General features: G+C 43.5%; 1 pseudogene; it reads right to left on the reverse strand.

Moving 5' to 3' along the window:
* Positions 1 to 17,228: 17,228 nt before the first annotated feature.
* On the reverse strand, positions 17,229 to 17,782 carry LOC129508267 (immunoglobulin lambda variable 3-25-like; annotated as a pseudogene).
* Positions 17,783 to 20,314: the final 2,532 nt, after the last annotated feature.

Here is a 20,314-nt window from a genome sequence, read left to right on the forward strand (position 1 = left end):
TGGCCACAGGCCACAGACACCAGGCCTTTGTGTGTCTCCTGTGTAGGCATATCTTCTGGCCGTTCTGTAGGACGAGGGCACTGTCCCCATCTGCCCCAAATTATCGTCCAAGGGGATGTGACTCTCCAATTGTCCGTCAGAACCCAGAGCACCTGGTGTGTCTTGTCCTTTTCTCACTGTAAAAATAGTTGAAATGATCTCATCTCCAGGGAGGTTGGACACGCACACTGAGGACTGTGGGAGAGAACTCAAGAGGTTGTGGGTATATCCAGGGGCCTTGTCTGTTCCCTGAGGACTGTGGTAGTGATGCCAGCCACCCCAGAATGGGTTCCTGGAGGCAGACTCTGAGATGGAGAAGTGCCTGTGTAAAAAATCTGGAAGGAGAAGGGATATCAGCTCGGGTAGAAGGAGAGAAATCCAGAGATGAGCCTTCAGATGAGGCCTCCTTCCTGCAGAGAGATCTATCCCTGGGACGTCTCAGGACATGGGAGCATGAGGCAGGACAGGGATCCAGGCATCAGAACATCATTCTTCTCAGGCTCTCTGAGACAGGGGGCAGTAGGTTTCAGGGCCAACAGCACTTCCCCACAAGTTGCACCCCTGTGAGCTGTCAGGGGCTCCAGGCAGCAGTGTGGGGCTTGTGAGTCCTAAGGGCAGTGTGGGTGACCTCCGTGTCTACTGTCCCCATCTGATCCATGCAGGTGGAGGGGTCTTCACTTATGGCCTAGGGCTTTAGCCGCTCAGCTGTTCTGGGAAATTTGGACACTGATCCTGGTCATTTGTGGATAGTTACCAGGATCAGACGGTGGGAAAAATGACCAGAAGCTGATCAAAGAGTACAGACTTCCAGTTATATAGTAAGTAAGCTGTTGGGATGTAATGTGCAGCTAGGTGTCTATAGTTAACAATACCGTATTGTATACTTGAAAGATGCTAAGATGGTAGATCTTGGATGTTCTCAACACACACACACACACACACACACAGAATATAAAGGCAAGTGTGGGAAGTGATGGATGTAACTAACCATTTTTAGAGTCATCGTGTTACAATATATACATGTATCAAACCATCATGTTGTATACCTTCAACTCACACAATGTTGTATATCTAGATATAAGTAATGTTGGAAAAACAAGGAAAATTCCATTTGTTTTTCTTTTCTTTCTAAGATTTTATTTATGTATTTGAGAGAGGCAGTGAGAGAGGAGAGAGAAGAGAGAGAGAGAGAGCATGAGTGAGGGGAGGGGCAAGGGAGCGAGAAGCAGGCTCCCGGCTGATCAGGGAATGAGATTCTGTGCTCAATACCAGAACCCTTTATTTCAATTGCACCTAAACCCTTAAGATACCTAGGAATAAACCTACCCAAAAAGGTAAGGGATCTATACTCTATAAAAATGACAGAACAGTTATGAAAGACATTGAGGAAGTCACAAAGAGATGCAAAAACATTCCATGCTCATGGATTGGAAGAATAAATATTGTTAAAATATCTACACCACCCAGAGCAATCTACACATTCAATGCAATCCCTGTCATAATACCATGGACTTTTTTCATTGTTAGAACAAATAATCCTAAGATTTGTATGGTACCAGAAAAAACCTTAAATAACCAGAGGTATGTTGAAAAGAAAACAAAAGCTGAGGCATCATAATGCCTGATTCCAAACTATATTACAAAGCTGTGATCATCAATACAGCACAAAAGACAACTGGCACAAAAAGTTGCCAACTGGCACAAAAGACAAATAGAGTAAGGTAGCAGGATAGAGAACCCAGAAAAGGACCCTCAACTGTATGATCAACAAACCTTGACAAAACAGGATATAATGTTCAAAGGAAAAAGACAGTCTTTTCAACAAAAGATTTTTGGGAAATTGGACAGCCACATGCACAGGAATGAAACTAGACCATTCTCTTACACCATACATAAAGATAAACTCAACATGGATGAAGATCTAAAAATGAGACAGGAATCCATCAAAATCCTAGAAGAGAACACAGGTAAAAATTTCTTGCAAGTCACGTTTCTAGAAGGAAGGGAAACAAAAGCAAAAAAAAAAAAAAAACTATTGGGCCTTCATCAAAACACATAGCATCTGCACAGCCAAGCAAACAGTCAACAAACCAAAAGACAGAGTGGGAGAATATATTTCCTAATGACATATTAGATAAAGGGCTCGTATCCAAGTTCTATAAAGACCTTATCAAACACAAGGCCGAAAAAAGTATGATGCAGTCAAGAAATGGGCAAAAGACATGAACTGACATTTCTCCAAAAAGACCTACAAGTAGCCAACAGGCACGTGAAAAAAATGACTCATGACACCTATAATCAGGGAAATACAAATCAGAACCACAATGAGATACCACTTTATACCAGTGAAAATTGCTAAAAGTAACAAGACTGGAAACAACAAATTGGCACGGATGTGAAGAAAGGGGATCCCTCTAACACTTTTGGTGGGAATGCAAGTTGGCACACCCATTCTGGAAAACAATATTGTGGTTCCTCAAGAAGATTAGAGATACACTGTGACCCAGCTATAACACTACTGGGTATATACCCCCAAAGATACAGCTGTGGAAAAATGATGGGACAGCTGCATCTTAATGTTCTTATCACAAATGTCACAACAGTCAAACTTTGAAAGGAGCCAAGATGTCCATCGACAGATGAATGGATATATATATATATATATATAGTAATGTTCGATATAATATAGTAATTTCACGTGCTTGTTGGCTAGTTGTATACTATATACTAATATATATATATACTAATATACTAATTATATATATAATACAAATAATGGAATATTACTCAGCCATCAGAAAGGATGAATTCCCACCATTCACATCAATGTGGTTGGAAGTGGAGGATATTAGGCTGAGTGAAGTAAGTCAATCAGAGAAAGATGATTATCATATGTTTCACTCAAATGTGGAACTATTAAATTCAAGGGAGCATAGGTATGAAGGAGAAATGAGTTGGGATATTCACAGAGGAAAACAAACCATAAGAGTCTCTTAAATTGGGCAGCCCGGGTGGCGCAGTGGTTTAGCGCCGCCTGCAGTCCGGGGTGTGATCCTGGAGACCCAGGATCGAGTCCCACATCTGGCTTCCTGCATGGAGCCTGCTTCTCCCTCTGCCTGTGTCTCTGCCTCTCTCTTTGCTCTCTCTGAATAAATAAATAAATAAATCTTTAAAAAAAAGAGTCTCTAAAATATGGAAAACAAACTGGGTTGCTGAAGGGGAAGTGGATGGGGGATGTGGTAAGGCATGAAGGAGGGCACATGATGTGATGGGCCCTGGGTTTTGCTGCAAAGGGGCTTGGGGAAATTTATAGGTAATGATTCATCAGTCATATACATGATTGTTTGTGTGTGTGTGTGTGTTTGTGTGTGTTTTCTTGATTTTTTGTTTTTTGTTTTGTTCTGGTTTTTTTTGCATATACATGATTGTTGAGGTGCTTACACTGCTATGGCTTTTTTCAAAACTCACACAACTGTTTACTAAAAGGATAGATTTTACTGTATATGAATTATAACTCAATAAAAAAAGGAAAGAAAAGAAAATGAAAGGAAAACAAGAAAACAAAACAAACAAAAGTTATGGTAGGTGAAGATTCCAAAGAGCAAACTTTCACTTAGAGAGTACTGTGCAGGAAATCTAGATCTACAGGGAAACACACCCCTGAGTAAAAGAAAAGATGAAGAAGCAGGCATCAGCAGAGAAGGACAGTGACATGTCAGATTGTCACAGCCAGGGCTGCAGTAGAACTTAGGGGAACCCTGGTGCTGGGTGTGTTTTCCAAAGTCATACAGAATAGGGTGCAGGGGCCCTGCTGTTATTCCACCCACATGCAGGAGTCACCAGACACAGGCTGCAAACAAGAAGGAGGCATGTCCCTGCTGTGCCAGCTCTCTTCAGCAGAAGTAATTCCTGAAGCTGTAGTTTCCAACAAGCCCAACTCTGGGGAAATGAGGGCTTCAATCCTGTAGATGGGCATTAGGAATTCTGGTTGTCACCCATGACTTCTAGTACAATGACAGACTCAATGTCATTATTTTTGCTGTTGTGACCATTAGAGAATAAAGTCAGGCAGTCAGACAGATGCACAAACAAACATACTCTAGGACAGAAAAAATGTGTGAATAGAATACATGTAAAGGGAACACACCGTATAGGACAATGAATGAAGCAGAATTCAGTAGGAGATGACTCTTGGATAATATTACAGACATCTCTAGAGAAACAGATTGAAAGTGAGAACTTTTTTTTAAGAGTGAGAATAGAGGGATGGGTATGAGGGGAGAAGGGAAGAAGGGAGGGAGATGCAGAATGAGGAGGGGGTGGGGGTGTTGGGAGAGTAGATCTCATGTACATACTCTCACTGTTGGCTCAGCCTGCCTGGCCTCTCATGTCACAGTGTCAGTGGCATCACCTCCATCTCTCCTCCTGGCTATTCTGGTCATTTTTTCTGGTGCTCCCTGTGTTAAATTATAAATAGCTCACCAGGCCATCAGATCCCCAAATGACGCAATGGTACTAAAGGACTTCCAATCTGGAGCACTCAGCTAAGGCCACAAGGCACATAAGAACTTTGGACATTAATTTTCATTCCTGGTCTCAGGATCACCTGGCAATCTGTGAAGCTAACAGGCAGTGAATATACAATCCAGCAAGTGACACTCATTCTCGATGCTGTTCATTACTTCCTCTCACATATCCAGAGGTGACCAGTGGTCTCTGACTGTGACCTTGATCCTGTTATAAACTTGATGAACAGAAATGACTACTAATGAAATCTTTTGACCCCATTTAACCAAGGCTTTTACTTGTCATTCCCTCACTGGTTGGTTATCATCTAAGGACAACAGGGAATGCTCTTTATCTCCATCCCTTTTTCATTCACTGCCATCACTTCCACAGTTTGTCCATCTGTCTGTACATTCAAGGCTACTGGGTTACTTTCTTTCAAGTTATAAACACGAGAAGGCCCAGGTCGGCTTGGAAAAGTATGATTCACACTACAGGTTTGGATATTGTTTCCCTACAATCCTCATGACTGCCTTCCCTAAAAAATATAGTGTTGGAGAAAAATCTCCACTAAAGGGACCTGTGGGAGACCTTTTGGAAAAACTTGGTAGAGAATAACCCTTTACTGAAGTGAGTAGGATGTTCCTGTGATCCTTTGTGACTCCAGCCAACCACGAGCTGAAAAGAGAAACTGAATTTCTGAGACCTGATGCTCCCCTATCCTCCCGCTCCTCCTGCCTCTCTGCCCACTCTCTCTCTCTCTCAGGAATACTCCACCTTTTCTCTTCCTACCTACTTGGGAATTGTCCCGTTTATGGGCAGCTCTTGGATTTTCCCATCTCTGAGATCCATCTCTAGGAGTACCCAAACTGACTTTCTGTGGTCCAACACCAAAATCTCTCCCAACCCTGCTCAAGTCAGTGCCCAGGGAACAGGGTTACCTTGATCTATACAGATGCTCAATGTTAACCCAAAAGTGTGTGTGTACATGAGATGCTTGTTTTTTAAATGCTTAAAAATTATAGAGGAAATCTACATATACAGTAAACTTTCCCCTCCCAACACCATTAGAGGTGAATCACTCACTGGGTTGAGATTCAAGGGAGTTAATATATTTATCACTGTAGTGCTCCCCTTTCCATGCCCAGTGGATCAAGTCCGGGGAGAACCTGGAGAAGTCCTGTAGGCAGCTTGTGGACTACTTCCTGGCACCAGAAGTTAAGAGTCAACTATAGATGGAGAAACCCAAACCATGTTCCATGTTGGTCCTGCCACAGACATCCTAACATACACATTATTTTCCTAATCAGGTCTCAGCTTTGCACCCAACATGGACTCAGGGTTCTTGGTCCTTTTGAATATTCAACACTAGCAGGGGTCCTATTATACTTCATGAAGAAGATACAGTGAACATATTCACTGAATCCACCTCCTCGATCAAATCCAGAACCTGAGATCTCTGTCCATTCCTTGAACAGGGACCCATCATGGATGCACTGGGTCTGATGGCTTATGGCTCAGATGTCCCCCTTAGATTCAAATTCTTGCCTGGATAGTTCTAATCTTTTCAAGCATTATGGAGAGGAAAGAGAATGTTCTGTGTCAAAATGACCTAAATTTTGACCTGAGTCTTGGAACTGAGGTACAGGATGGCAGGGTTTGCAGGAAGAGTCAAAGGTCTCAGGGCCCTGGAGAGGGACAGGCAGCAGCTCTCCCTGAATCCCCCAAAGAAGAAAAGAGTGAGGGTGAGAGGTTTTTTCCTCACTTCCCTATTTGTCTGTGTCACTGTGGCTTAACCGTATTGACCACTGATTTTATAGTCTGCACCACAGTAATAACACTCAGCCTCATCTTCAGACTTGATGTTGGAGATGGTTAAATAGCGGTCAGCCCCAGAGCTGGAGCCTGAGAAGCGACTGGGGATCCCGTCCCCCCTGCTGTGGCTTCCATCCCCCTGACATACATCAGAAACCGAGGGGCCTTCCCCGGTTGTTGTTGATATCATCGAACAATGTAATTGCTGTGCCCACTGCTCAAAGTGCAGGTGAGCTTGACCGACTCTTCCAGAGAGGCAGATGCATTTGTAGGCTGAGTCAGCACGGGCAAACCACAGATAACGGAAAATACAAAAGACAAGAATGATGTTGAATGTACCAGACAATGGACAGAGGTCCAGGGGCACCATGCTTGGAGGGAAATGTCAGGGAGAGGGAATCCTGACCTGTAGATAAAATGAAGGGCAGGAGGTAGAAGGGAACCTGATGGGGAGAGTCTTCAAGGAGTTCTGCTCTGAGACTCCTCTCCAACTCCCATCTTATCCTCTTTTTGCAGTTCAGAGAAGGTGGAGCATGAGATACAAATCTATTCTCCGTGCTTCAGTGTGTCTGACTAAATAAGTTCTTGTCTGAACCCTGTGCACAAGAGCCATAGCTGGTAATTTCCTGAGGTCAGAAGAAGGACCAGGTGTGAGTTTCAAGAGTGGAGAGTTGATTTTACACAAGTATCTTTACAGGAAGCAGAAGTCACACTCTTTGCACTTGAGCACAGCCCACGGGATTTGGACTTCCTAGGGTCCCAAAACAAGACCCACAGTTCCCTCTGGTGACCCTAGGATGTCACCCTACATGTGTTGCTAGTGCCACAGAATGACTACTTTTGAGTCCTCAATAGATGCTAGACCCTTGGTGAGTGTTTATATGCTCCACCTCAATGAGAAATTTTTTAAAAAATCAGCTGCATGAGTAAGGCACAAACGTTCCATTGGTTGTTTAAATGAGGAAACTAACATTGACAGAATGATTTTCTCAACCTCACCAAATGATGAGCAAGTCATTTCCAATGCAAGACACAACCCAGAGCCTGAGTTACCATCCGTCCCTGCCCTGTCCTCTTACCATTCTCCTTTTCCCCTTATCCCAACCATCTTGGGCCTCTCCTGTCATGACCTTCCCTTCTTTCTTCCAGTGTCTGTCTTCCCTGAGTCTGTTCTGAAGGGTGCTGAGATCTTCATGGTGTTGGAGTCAGTGTGTTCCTGGAAAAAACAGCTTGTTGGCTGTGAGTCTATACTGCAAGGATATTTACCCTTAGGAAACATCATGCAATGAACTTACCCTGTCCACTGTGCATCAGAAGCTGTAGATAGATGCTGAGCATGAAATGTGGGTAGTCCCAATAGAGATGAGCTGTAGTTCCTAAGGACCCACCAGATTTCATAGACTTAGAAAATAAAAATAATGTAAAATACATCAATCATTTAATATTTAATTCATATTGAAGTGGTCATATTTTAAAGTATTAAACATAACAGAGGGATCCCTGGGTGGCGCAGCGGTTTGGCGCCTGCCTTTGGCCCAGGGCGCGATCCTGGAGACCCGGGATCGAATCCCATGTCGGGCTCCCGGTGCATGGGGCCTGCTTCTCCCTCTGCCTGTGTCTCTGCCTCTCTCTCTCTCTCTCTCTCTCATTCTGTGTGACTATCATAAATAAATAAAAATTAAAAAAAATTTAAACATAACAGAACATATTATGAAAACAAATTCTACTCATTTTTTTCCTTTTTAAAATGTAGCTACTGGCAAACGTTTACCTATGTATGTGTTTTGAATTTAATTTCTGTTGGACCAGCTGTTCTGTAAAGCCCAAGTAGCAGTCACTTGCTTTTGTAAAAGGAGAGAGAAATTTCTAGAGCATTAAAAATAGGCCATGTCTTAGTTTTGAAAGCACAATGAGAGTTCCCCTGGAACTTTCCAGCACTGCTTGGTCAATAACTTGCTTTTCCCCTGGGTAGGACCAGCTTTTCCTGATGTGAATTTCCCTGAAGATCACCATGACCTTGGATCTTGTTGAGTTCCCTTCCTCACTGAGGCCCAAGGAGCTGAGAAAGTGTCAGATTTCCTTTTGCTTATGGTTTCCCTGAAAGGTTAGTTTTCTCTAAATCTAAGAAATTGTTACTGGAAACCAGGCACTTGTGTTGTGTGTTTACTATTTCATGCCATGGAAAATGTCTTCAATGGAGGTGCACACTGCACACGGCTACACTCTCAGGTCACTGATGTAGTCAGCAAGTTGTTTGTAGACCACAACGTAAATGGGCATGTTATGTAACCCCAGGGGCAAGATAGTAGAGACTGCAAAAACCTCACCATCCTATTCATTTTTAACCCTATCAACCCACATTTAACCTATGTTCATTCATCTGGTAGTGGCTGGGCAATGGAAATTCAGCATGTGCAAATCCTAATCTAACATTAATTGGTGCAGACGGTATGGTAACCTCATGGAGGTTCCTCGATAATATAAAAACAGAACCACTATATGATCCAGTTATCCCATTTCTATATATTAATCCAAAGAAATGAAATCATATCTCAAAGATATATCTGCATCCCTATGTTCATTGTACCGTCATTCACAATCACCAAGACAAGAACACAACCTAAGTGTTCATCCATAGATGAATGGATAAAGCAATTGACATACACACACACACACCCAAAAGAATATTATTCAGCTCTAAAAGAAAATGGGAATCTTGCCATTTGTGACAGCCTGGATGAAGTTGGAGGGCAATGTGTTAAGTAAAAGAAGTGAGACAGAAAATCAATACTCTATGATCTCACTTGTATGTAGAATCTTAAAGAGCTGAACTCATAAGAACAGAGAGTAGATGGATAATTACCAGGGTCAGAGGGTGGGAGAAATGACAAGATGCTGATCAAAGAGTACAGACTTCCAGTTATGAGATGAGTAAGTTATTGGATGTAATGTGCAGCTTGGTGGCTATAGGTAACAATACTGTATTGTGTCCTTGAAAGTTGTGAAAACAGTAGATCTTGGATGTTTCACCACACAGACACAGAACAGAAAGTCAAGTGTATATAGTGATGGATGGTTTTACTAAGCATATTTGGGGTCATCGTGTTACCACATATATATGTATCACATCATGTTGTATACCTTCAACTCACACAATATTATATATGTAGATCTAAATAAAGCTGGAAAAACAAGTCAAATTCCATGTGTATTTCTTTTCTTTCTAAGATATTATTTATTTACTTGAGAGAGGAAGTGAGAGAGGGAGACAGTGAGAGAACGAGAGAGCATGAGTTAGGGGAGGGGCAGCAAGAGAGTGAGAAGCAGTCTCTTTGCTGAGCAAGAAGTGAGATACAGGGCTCAATCCTGGGACCCTTTATTTCAACTGCACCAAGATACCTAGGAATAAACCTAACCTAAGAGGTAAGGGATCAGTACCTTAAAACTACAGAACACTTATGAAAGACATTGATGAATTCACAAGGAGATGGAAAACATTCCATGCTCATGGATTGGAAGAATGCATATTGTTAAAATGTCTATGCTACCCAGAGCAATCTACACATTCATTGCAATCCCTGTCATAATGCCATGGACTTTTTTCCCCACGCAGTTAGAACAAATAATCCTAAGATTTGTGTAGAACTAGAAAAAACCTTGAATAACCAGAGGTACGTTGAAAAAGAAAATCAAAGGTGTGGCATCACAATGCCTCACTTCAAACTGTACTACAAAGCTGTGATCATCAAGACAGCATGATCATGGCCCAAAAACACACATGTAGAACAAAGTAACAGAATAGAGAGCCCAGAAAAAGCCCTCAACTGTATAGTCGGCTAAGCTTTGACAAAACAGGACAGAATGTTCAAAGGAAAAAGGCAGTCTCAACAAATGATGTTGCAAGTGTTGAACAACCACATGCAGAAGAATGAAACTAGACCATTCTTTTACACCATACACAAAGATAAACTCAACATGGATGAAACATCTAAATGTGAGACAGGAATCCATCAAAATCTTAGAGGAGAACACAGGCAACAATTTCTTGCAAGTCACGTTTCTTGAAAGGAGGGAAACAAAAAAAAAATAAACTATTGGGCCTTCATCAAGATACATAGCATCTGCACAGCAAAGCAAATAGTCAACAAAGACTATTTGGCTTGTTGTCACCGCAAACCAAAACACAACTGACAGAGAGGGATAAGATATTTGCAAATGGCATATGAGATAAAGGGCTTGTATGGAAGATCTATAAAAACCTCATCAAACACAAGACCCAGAAACAGACGATGCAGTCAAGAAATGGGCAAAAGATATGAACTGACATTTCTTCAAAAAGACCTACATTTAGCCAAAAGTCAGGTAAAAAAAATGCTCCACCTCACCTGTCATCAGGGAAATACAAATCAGAACCACAATGTGATACCACCAGTTAGAATTGCTAAAATTAACAAGATGGGAAACAACAAATATTGGCACGGATGTGGAGAAAAGGATCCCTCTTCACTGTTGGTGGGAATGGAAGCTGGCAAACCAACTCTGGGAATCAATATTGTGGTTCCTCAAGAATATTAGAGACAGCCTATGATCTAGCAATTAACACCATTGGGTATATTCCCCAAAGATAAAGATGTGGAGAAATGATTGGATAGCTACACCTTAATGTTCTTATCACAATGTCCACAACAATCAAACTGAAAGGAGCCAAAATGTCCAACGACAGATGAAGGGATAAAGAACATGTTATATGGTTCTTGTTTTTTCTGTTGCTGATATGATCAATCACATTGATTGTTTTACAAGTGTTGAACCAGCCTTGCATCCCAGGGATAAATCCCACTTGGTCATGGTGAATAATCTTCTGAATGTATTGTTGGAACCTATTGGCTAATATCTTATTGAGAATTTTTGCATCCGTTTTCATCTATATAGGTCTATAATTCTCCTTTTTGGTGGGGTCTTTGTCTGGTTCTGGAATTAAGGTGATGCTGGCCTCATAGAACGAATTTGGAAGTACTCCCTCTCCTTCTATCTTTCCAAATAGCTTTAGTAGAATAGGTATGATTTCTTCTTTAAACATTTGATAGAATTCCCCTGGGAAGCCATCTGGCCCTGGACTTTTGTGTCTTGGGAGGTTTTTGATGACTGCTTCAATTTCCTCCCTGCTTATTGGCCTGTTCAGGTTTTCTATTTCTTCCTGTTCCAGTTTTAGTAGTTTGTGGCTTTCCAGGAATGCGTCCATTTCTTCTAGATTGCCTAATTTATTGGCGTAGAGCTGTTCATAATATGTTTTTAAAATCGTTTGTATTTCCTTGGTGGTAGTGATGTCTCCTTTCTTATTCATGATTTTATTAATTTGAGTCTTCTCTCTCTTCTTTTTAATAAGGCTGGCTAATGGTTTATCTATCTTATTAATTCTTTCAAAGAACCAACTCATAAAAAAAAAAAAAGAACCAACTCCTGGTTCTGTTGATCTGTTCCACAGTTCTTCTGGTCTCGATTTCATTGAGTTCTGATAGAATTTTAATTAACTCTCTTCTTCTGCTGGGCATCGGGTCAATTTGCTGCTTCTTCTCTAGCTCCTTTATGTGTAAGGTTAGCTTTTGTATTTGAGTTCTTTCCAGTTTTTGAATGGATGCTTGTATTGCGATGTATTCCCCCCTCAGGACTGCTTTTGCTGCATCCTAAAGATTTTGAACGGTTGTATCTTCATTCTCATTAGTTGCCATGAATCTTTTTAATTCTTCCTTAATTTCCTGGTTGACCCTTTAATCTTTTAGCAGGATAGTCCTTAACCTCCACGTGTTTGAGGTCCTTCCAAACTTCTTGTTGTGATTCAGTTCTAATTTCAAGGCATTATGGTCTGAGAATATGCAGGGGACGATCCCAATCTTTTGGTATAGGTTCAGACCCGATTTGTGACCCAGTATGTGGTCTATTCTGGAGAAAGTTCCATGTGCACTTGAGAAGAATGTGTATTCAGTTGAGTTTGGATGTAAAGTTCTGTAGATATCTGTGAAATCCATCCGGTCCAGGGTATCATTTAAAGCTCTTGTTTTTCTGGAGATGTTGTGCTTAGAAGACCTATCGAGGGTAGAAAGAGCTAGATTGAAGTCAACAAGTATAAGTGTATTATTATCTAAGTATTTCCTCACTTTGGTTATTAATTGGTTGATATATTTGGCAGCTCCCACAGTCAGGGCATATATATTGAGGATTGATAAGTCCTCTTGTTGGATAGATCCTTTATGTATGATATAGTGTCCCTCTTCATCTCTCACTACAGTCTTCAGGGTAAATTTTAGTTTACCTGATATAAGGATGGCTACCTCTGCTTTCTTTTGACGACCATTTGAATGGTCAATGGTTCTCCAACCTTTTATTTCCAGGCTGTAGGTGTCCTTCTGTCTAAAATGAATCTCCTGAAAAAGTAAGAATAGAGCCACCCTAGGACACAGCCATTGCACTACAGGGTATTTACCCCAAAGACAGAAATTTAATGAAATGAAATGACCCCTGCACACCAATGTTCACCCAGCAATGTCCACAATAGCCAAGCTATGGTAGGAATCAGGATGCCCTTCTACAGAAGAGTGATGAAGAAGAAGTGGAAGGAGCTTTGGTGTCCATCGAAAGATGAATGGATAAAGAAGATGAGGTCTATGTATACAATAGAATATTACTCAGCCATTAGAAATGACAAATACCCACCATTTGCTTTGACATAGATGGAACTGGAGGATATTATGCTGAGTGAAATAAGTCAATAAGAGAAGGACAAACATTATATGTTCTCATTCATTTGGGGAATGTAAATAATAGTGAAATGGAATAGAGGGGAAGGGAGAAGAAATGTGTAGGAAATATCAGAAAGGGAGATAGAACATAAAGACTCCTAACTCTGGGAAATGAACTAGGGGTGGTGGAAGGGGAGGAGGGTGGGGGGTGGGGATGTCTGGGTGATGGGCACTGAGGGGGGCACTTCTCGGGATGAGCACTGGGTGTCATTCTGTATGTTGGCAAATTGAACACCAATAAAAAATAAATTTATTATTTAAAAAAAAGAAAGAAAAAAATAAAAATAAAAAAAGAAAGATGAATAGATAAAGAAGTTGTGGTCTATGTATACAATGGAATATTAGTCAGCCTTTAGAAATGACAAATACCCACCGTTTGCTTTAACGTGGATGGAACTGGAGGGTATTATGCTGAGTGAAATAAGTCAGTTGGAGAAGGACAAACATTATATGGTCTCTTTCATTTGGGGAATATAAATAGTAGTGAAAGGGAATAGAAGTGAAGGGAGAAGGAATGGGTAGGAAATATCAGAAAGGGAGACAGAGCATGAAGACTCCTAACTCTGGGAAACGAACTAGGGGTGGTGGAAGGGGAGGAGGGCGGGGGGTGGGGGTGACTGGGTGATGGGCACTGAGGTGGGCACTTGAAGGGATGAGCACTGGGTGTTATTCTGTATGTTGGCAAATTGATCACCAATAAAAATAAATTTATTATTAAAAAAATAAAAATAAAATAAAATAAAACAAAACAAAACAGAGTATTTTACCAACAATTCCAAATTGGGGGTTCTGTTTCCTAACAAACCAAAGAAAAATTAATCATCTTATATTAAAAAAAGCATCTTGCAGTATTGTTTTACGGCAAAAATCTAAAATCAAGCATATTTCATCAATAATAAAAAGTTGACAAACAACTATTGTATGAGTATAAATCTGGAGGTGGGGATCCCTGGGTGGCGCAGCAGTTTAGCGCCTGCCTTTGGCCCAGGGCGGGATCCTGGAGACCCAGGATCGAATCCCACGTCGGGCTCCCGGTGCATGGAGCCTGCTTCTCCCTCTGCCTATGTCTCTGCCTCTCTCTCTCTCTCTCTCTCTCTCTCTCTCTCTCTCTCTCTTTCTCTCTGTGACTATCATAAATAAATAAAAATTAAAACAAGTATATAAAAAAATCTGGAGGTGCCCATGGTGTGCAATTGGGAGAAATGGAAAGTCAAAGAATAAAAGTAAGTTGCAGAGCAATGTAATTGTAAATGACCTTTAAAGGAATACAAATTATATGTATATGAAAAACATTTAAGTAAATACAATACATAGCTTTGTAAAGTTATACATCTAAATTTCTGATTTGAGTTACCTCAGTGGGTGAATGTACAAGTAGCATGTTAGAGGAAATATTAACATATTTAAAAATCATTTATGTTACATATCCCAATTTCAAAAGCATATTTCACTTTTTGATTTAAAAATATAATAAAATACCTGTCTCTGCCAAAATAAATAAATAAATAAATAAATAATAAATAATAAATAAATAAATAAATAAGAAAAAAATGAGTCTCTTGTAGACAGTAAATAGATGTGTCTTGCTTTTTAATCCAGTGTGAAACCCTGTGCCTTTTGATAGGGTCAGTAAGCCCATTCTCGTTCAGAGTTACTATTGAAAGATATGAATTTAGTGCCATCATGATACCTATTCAGTCCCTGTTTTTGTGGATTGTTCCCTTGGACTTCCTCTATTACAGAATCCCCCATAGTATTTCTTGCAGAGCTGGATTTGTGGTCACATATTCTTTCATTTTCTACCTATCTTGGAAGCTCTTTATCTCTCCTTCTATTCTGAATGAGAGCCTTGCTGAATAAAGTATTCTTGACTGCGTGTTCTTCTCGTAGGACCCTGAATATATCGTGCCAGCCCTTTCTGGCCTGCCAGGTCTCTGTGGAGAGGTCTGCTGTTAATCTCATATTTCTCCCCATAAAAGTTAGAGATTTCTTGTCTCTTGCTGCTTTAAGGATCCTCTCTTTATCTTTGGAATTTGCAAGCTTCACTATTAAATGTCGAGGTGTTGAGCGGTTCTTATTGATTTTAGGGGGGAATCTCTCTGTTTCCTGGATCTGAATGCCTGTTTCCCTTCCCAGATTAGGAAAGTTGTCAGCTATGATTTGTTCAAATACATATTTTGGACCTCTGTCCCTTTCAGCGCCCTCGGGAACTCCAATTAATTGTAGATTTTTCTTCCTGGGGCTGTCATTTATTCCCCTTAATCTATCCTCATGATCTTTTATTTTTTCATTTTATTTTTTATTTTTTTATCCTCATGATCTTTTAATTGTTTTTCTCTTTTTTCCTCAGTTCCCCTCCTAACCATCAATTTGTCTTCTCTGTCACTCACTCCTTCTTCTACCTCCTTAACCCTCATCGTTAGGACCTCTACTTTGGATTGCATCTCATTCAATTGATTTTTAATTTCTGCCTGATTAGATCTAAATTCTGCAGTCATGATGTCTCTTGAGTCCTTTATGCTTTCTTCTAGAGCCACCAGTAGCTGTATAATAGTGCTTCTGAATTGGCTTTCTGACATTGAATTGTAATCCAGATTTTGTAACTCTGTGTGAGAGAGGACTGTTTATGATTCTTTCTTTTGAGGTGAGTTTTTCCTTCTAGTCATTTTGCTCAGTGCAGAGTGGCCAAAAACAAGTTGTACTAGAAAAAGGAGAAAAAAATAAAAACAAGGAAAAAAAGGGGGGGGAACAAAGAGAAAACAAAAAACAAGGGGGAGTATCATCTCATTCTACATACTGTAAATCCCTCGAATTCCCCTGGAACTTTCCAGTGCTGCTTGGTCAATAACTTGTTTTTCCCTTGTCGGTCTAGCTGGTCTTCCAGGGGAAGGGCCTGCTGTGCTGATTCTCAGGTGTGTGTCCTTGGGTGAGCTGCTCAGTCTCCTGCCTGGTGCAGGGCTCAGTGAAAGATGTCTAAGCTGTTAATCCGGTGAGGCCACTGTGAGGCTCAGTGGGGGCTGTTTACCCTGTGAGGCCCCAGTAGAAACAACAGCAGTGGCGGTGGCCAGCTCCCCAGCCCTGGAGTCAGCTCCTGCAGTAACTACCTCAACTCCCAGTCCCCAGGGGCCTGGATGCTCCCGGGCAGGGCCGCTGACCTGTTCAGCCCGGGGCCCTCGGAGGCAGTTGTCCTTGCTGTCCTGGGGCCTCCCGACCCCTCCTGTCCCAGGGGAAGGCTGGAGCTTGGGCTGTGTCCTTGGCACCCTGGCCTCCCGGGCCTGCCTGCTGGAATCGCGCTCCCAGCCGTGCAGCCCCCTCGGTGCAGCCTCCGTCCGAGCCCCTCCGAGCTGCAGCCCTTTAGGGAGCTCGGCCACGGGGTGTGGGGCTCTCCCCGGGGCCAGGGGCTCTGTTTGTGCCTCCTTCCTGCAGAGAGCTCTATCCCTGGGACGTCTCAGGACCTGGGAGCATGAGGCAGGACAGGGATCCAGGCATCAGAACATCATTCTTCTCAGGCTCTCTGAGAAGGGACAGATCGGGGGGCAGTAGGTTTCAGGGCCAACAGCACTTCCCCACGAGTTGCACCCCTGTGAGCTGTCAGGGGCTCCAGGCAGCAGTGTGGGGCTTGTGAGTCCTAAGGGCAGTGTGGGTGACCTCCGTGTCTACTGTCCCCATCTGATCCATGCAGGTGGAGGGGTCTTCACTTATGGCCTAGGGCTTTGCCGCTCAGCTGTTCTGGGAAATTTGGACACTGATCCTGGTCAGTTGTGTGAACAGTGGCTCATAGCACTTGGAGAATGTAGAGATAATGCGCACTAGAGCAAAGGTTCCCTTGTCTTTCCCCACCCAGGCCCTAGATTTCCAGTTCATACCCAGGCCCAGAGACCAGGGCAACCGAGTCTGTCAGCACAAATGCCCCATTGTCCATCCCTGTGCAGAGCTCCTGGTAAGCACGGCGGCGGGGGGGGGGGGGGGGGAGTGGGTGGTGTGTAGGCCTGGGAACTTCACATATGAGGGCCTGGACCAGATTGCTCCCTGCTTGTCCATGGGCCTCCTGTCGCCAGAGGAGTGGATGACTCAGACGGAGAAGGGGATTTGTCTCACTTCCCCATCTGCATGTGTCACTGTGAGCATTTCCACTGTGTCATGTGACTGGCAGTAATAGTCAGCCTCATCCTCCGCCCGGGCCCCACTGATGGTCAGGGTGGCCGTGTTGCCCGAGTTGGAGCCAGAGAACCGGTCAGGGATCCCAGAAGCCCGCTCATTATTATTTTTATTGATTAGGAGCACAGGGGCTTGGCTTTGCTTCTGCTGGTACCAATATATGCATATCTTTTCCCTAAGACATCTCCAGAGCAGGTGATTACTGCCATCTGTCCCAGGGCCACCAACTCGGAGGGAGGCTGATTCAGCCCAGTGGAGGCCATGGAGCCTGAAGGACAGGAGAGGAGGGCTTGGTGTGAGGCCCAGGGGCTTATCCTAGGGACCCAATAGTGAGATTGTGCTGAGGCTGAGCTCAGGGTTCAGGTCAGACCCATCTCCATCCTGTGGGGGCCGAGGGGCTGGGCAGGCCCAGGGATAGCACCTGTGCAGAGGGTGAGGATGGGGAGCAGGAGAGGGGTCCAGGCCATGGTGGGCGTGCCCAGAGCTCTGCTTCCTGAGACCCAGTGCAGGGCAGGCTCACCCAGGCTTCTTTTATTCCCTCCAGGCACAAGAGGCAGTGATCCTTAGTAGTTATGCAAATGTAATCTTCCGTGGGGCTCTAACTGGGTTAGTCACTTGGGAGGCAGAACAGGTGACTGAGAAGGATAGCAGAGTCCCCAGCTGCCTCCACGAAGCTTTCTGGTCCAAAAGGCACCTTTGAGGGGCACTTAGGTGGCTGAGTTGGTTAAACATCTGCCTTCTGGTAGGGTCTTGTCTCACGGTCTTGGGCTCAAGTCCTGCATTGGGCTCCCTGCTTAGGAGGGTCTTCTCCCTCTCCCTCTGCCCTTCCCCCTACTTGTTCTCTCTCTCAAATAAATAAATCTTTTTCTTTAAAAAAAATGAAAAGCACCCGTTGGTTTCCAATTTCTGGCATCACAATCAAATTCCTGGAATCTGACCTTATGACTGTCAGAAATGATGTTGCTTGAGTGCTGTGCTGGGCTATCTCAGGGCCCTGCAGGAGTCTGTCCGTGGGGTGATGTGGGTCGGCTGAGAGATGCAGAAAACCCCTGATTCAGGAAAATGGGGGTCCTGTGGCCTCAATACCCACCTCCTCCTGCCTCTCACGTCCCCTATGCATCCCCCACAGTCCCTGTGGAACCAAGCTTAGCCTGTCATTTCAATGGGAAACCCACTGCTTCTGAGGTTCCTTCATCTCAGCTACTGGGGAGTTTGCGTGTTCACCAACGCCCAGATGTTGGAGATTCCTCCCAAGTCTAACCTGCAGACACGTGCTGCTTTCATCCCTACAACAGCCCTCATCCCACAGGAGACCAGAATTTGGCCATCCTAATTTTTTAATCAGTGTTTCATGTAAACAAGTGAAGCACCTGAAGAGCTACTGGGAGCAGTCTTTAGATTTCCTGGTCTTTGTGTGGGTCCCCAAGGTCACACATTCCCACAGGTGTGAGCTGTGGGGTTGAGACAATGTCCCTGCAGGGAGCAGATCCTGTCACTGCACAAGGACAGCCCAGTGACAGGGCTGTGGCCTGAGCTAGGAGAACCCACCTCACTCTGGAGACAGTCTCACAGGGAGGCTGCTGACACCCCTTCCAGGGACCAAGGTCTCCCTGTTCCCAGCTCTCCCTCCCCTCCCTTGGCTGTTCCTGAGCAAGAAGCTGCAGCTCAGGGTCAGCGTCAGCCTGGAAGAGGGATGAGGAGGCTGACAGTGAGTCATTGGGGTGTCTGGATGTGCCCAATACAGAGGTTAAGTGCCCAGGATCACTGGTGGATGGTGGGAGGAGCTGCATTTCCTCCTCCTGTGTCAGGACTCCCATCAATACTCTGAATGACGCTGTGTTTCTCAGAATAAGGTCTCTGCAGCCTGAGGAGAGAGGAAAGATCATCCCAACAGTCTCTGAGGACTGATCCTGACCCCTGCTGACTTGAGGCCTGGTGTTACTGGGAATCTCCCCCTAGGCAGCCCCAGCCTCGTCCTGCTGCTCATGATGCAGCTCTGCTGTCCCCTGCTGGTGGAGGAGGACCCTGACCAGGAGCTTCCCTCCTGCTGGTCACCCCACAGCCCCTGTCCTATGAGAAGAGATGTGTGCCAGGGTTTCCAACCTCCTACAGGCAGCAGCCCCACTGTGCCCAGCCCAGCACAGACAGGTCCTATACATGCTGCAGGAATTTCAAGGCATTAAAGTCTGAGAATTCGCAGGGGACGATCCCAATCTTTAGGTATTGGTTCAGACCCGATTTGTGACCCAGTATGTGGTCTATTCTGGAGAAAGTTCCATGTGCGCTTGAGAAGAATGTGTATTCAGTTGAGTTTGGATGTAAAATTCTGTAGATATCTGTGAAATCCATCTGGTCCAGTGTATCATTGAAAGCTCTTGTTTCTTTGGAGATGTTGTGCTTAGAAGACCTATCGGGTGTAGAAAGCACTAAATTGAAGTCACCAAGTATAAGTGTATTATTGTCTAAGTATGTCTTAACTTTGGTTATTAATTGATTGATATATTTGGCAGCTCCCACAGTCGGGGCATATATATTGAAGATTGTTAAGTCCTCTTGTTGGATAGATCCTTTAAGTTTGAGATAGTGTCCCTCTTCATCTCTCACTACAGTCTTCCAAGTAAATTTTGGCTTATCTGATATAAGGATGGCTACCCCTGCTTTCTTTTGAGGACCATTTGAATGGTAAATTGTTCTCCATCCTTTTATTTTCAGGCTGTAGGTGTCCTTCTGTCTAAAATGAGTCTCTTGTAGACAGCAAATAGATGGGTCCTGCTTTTTTATCCAGTCTGAAACCCTGCGCCTTTTGATGGGGTCATTAAGCCCGTTCATGGTCAGAGTTACTATTGACAGATATGAGTTTAGTGTCATCATGATATCTATTCAGTCCCCATTTTTGTGGATTGTTCCGTTTGACTTCTTCTTAAAGGGGAATTTTAGGAGTCCCCCTTAAAATTTCTTGCAGAGCTGGTTTGGAGGTCACATATTCTTTCAGTTCCTGC

The sequence above is a fragment of the Nyctereutes procyonoides genome, unplaced genomic scaffold (genome assembly GCF_905146905.1).
Source record: "Nyctereutes procyonoides isolate TBG_1078 unplaced genomic scaffold, NYPRO_anot_genome, whole genome shotgun sequence".
NCBI classification, from domain to species: Eukaryota; Metazoa; Chordata; class Mammalia; order Carnivora; family Canidae; genus Nyctereutes; species Nyctereutes procyonoides.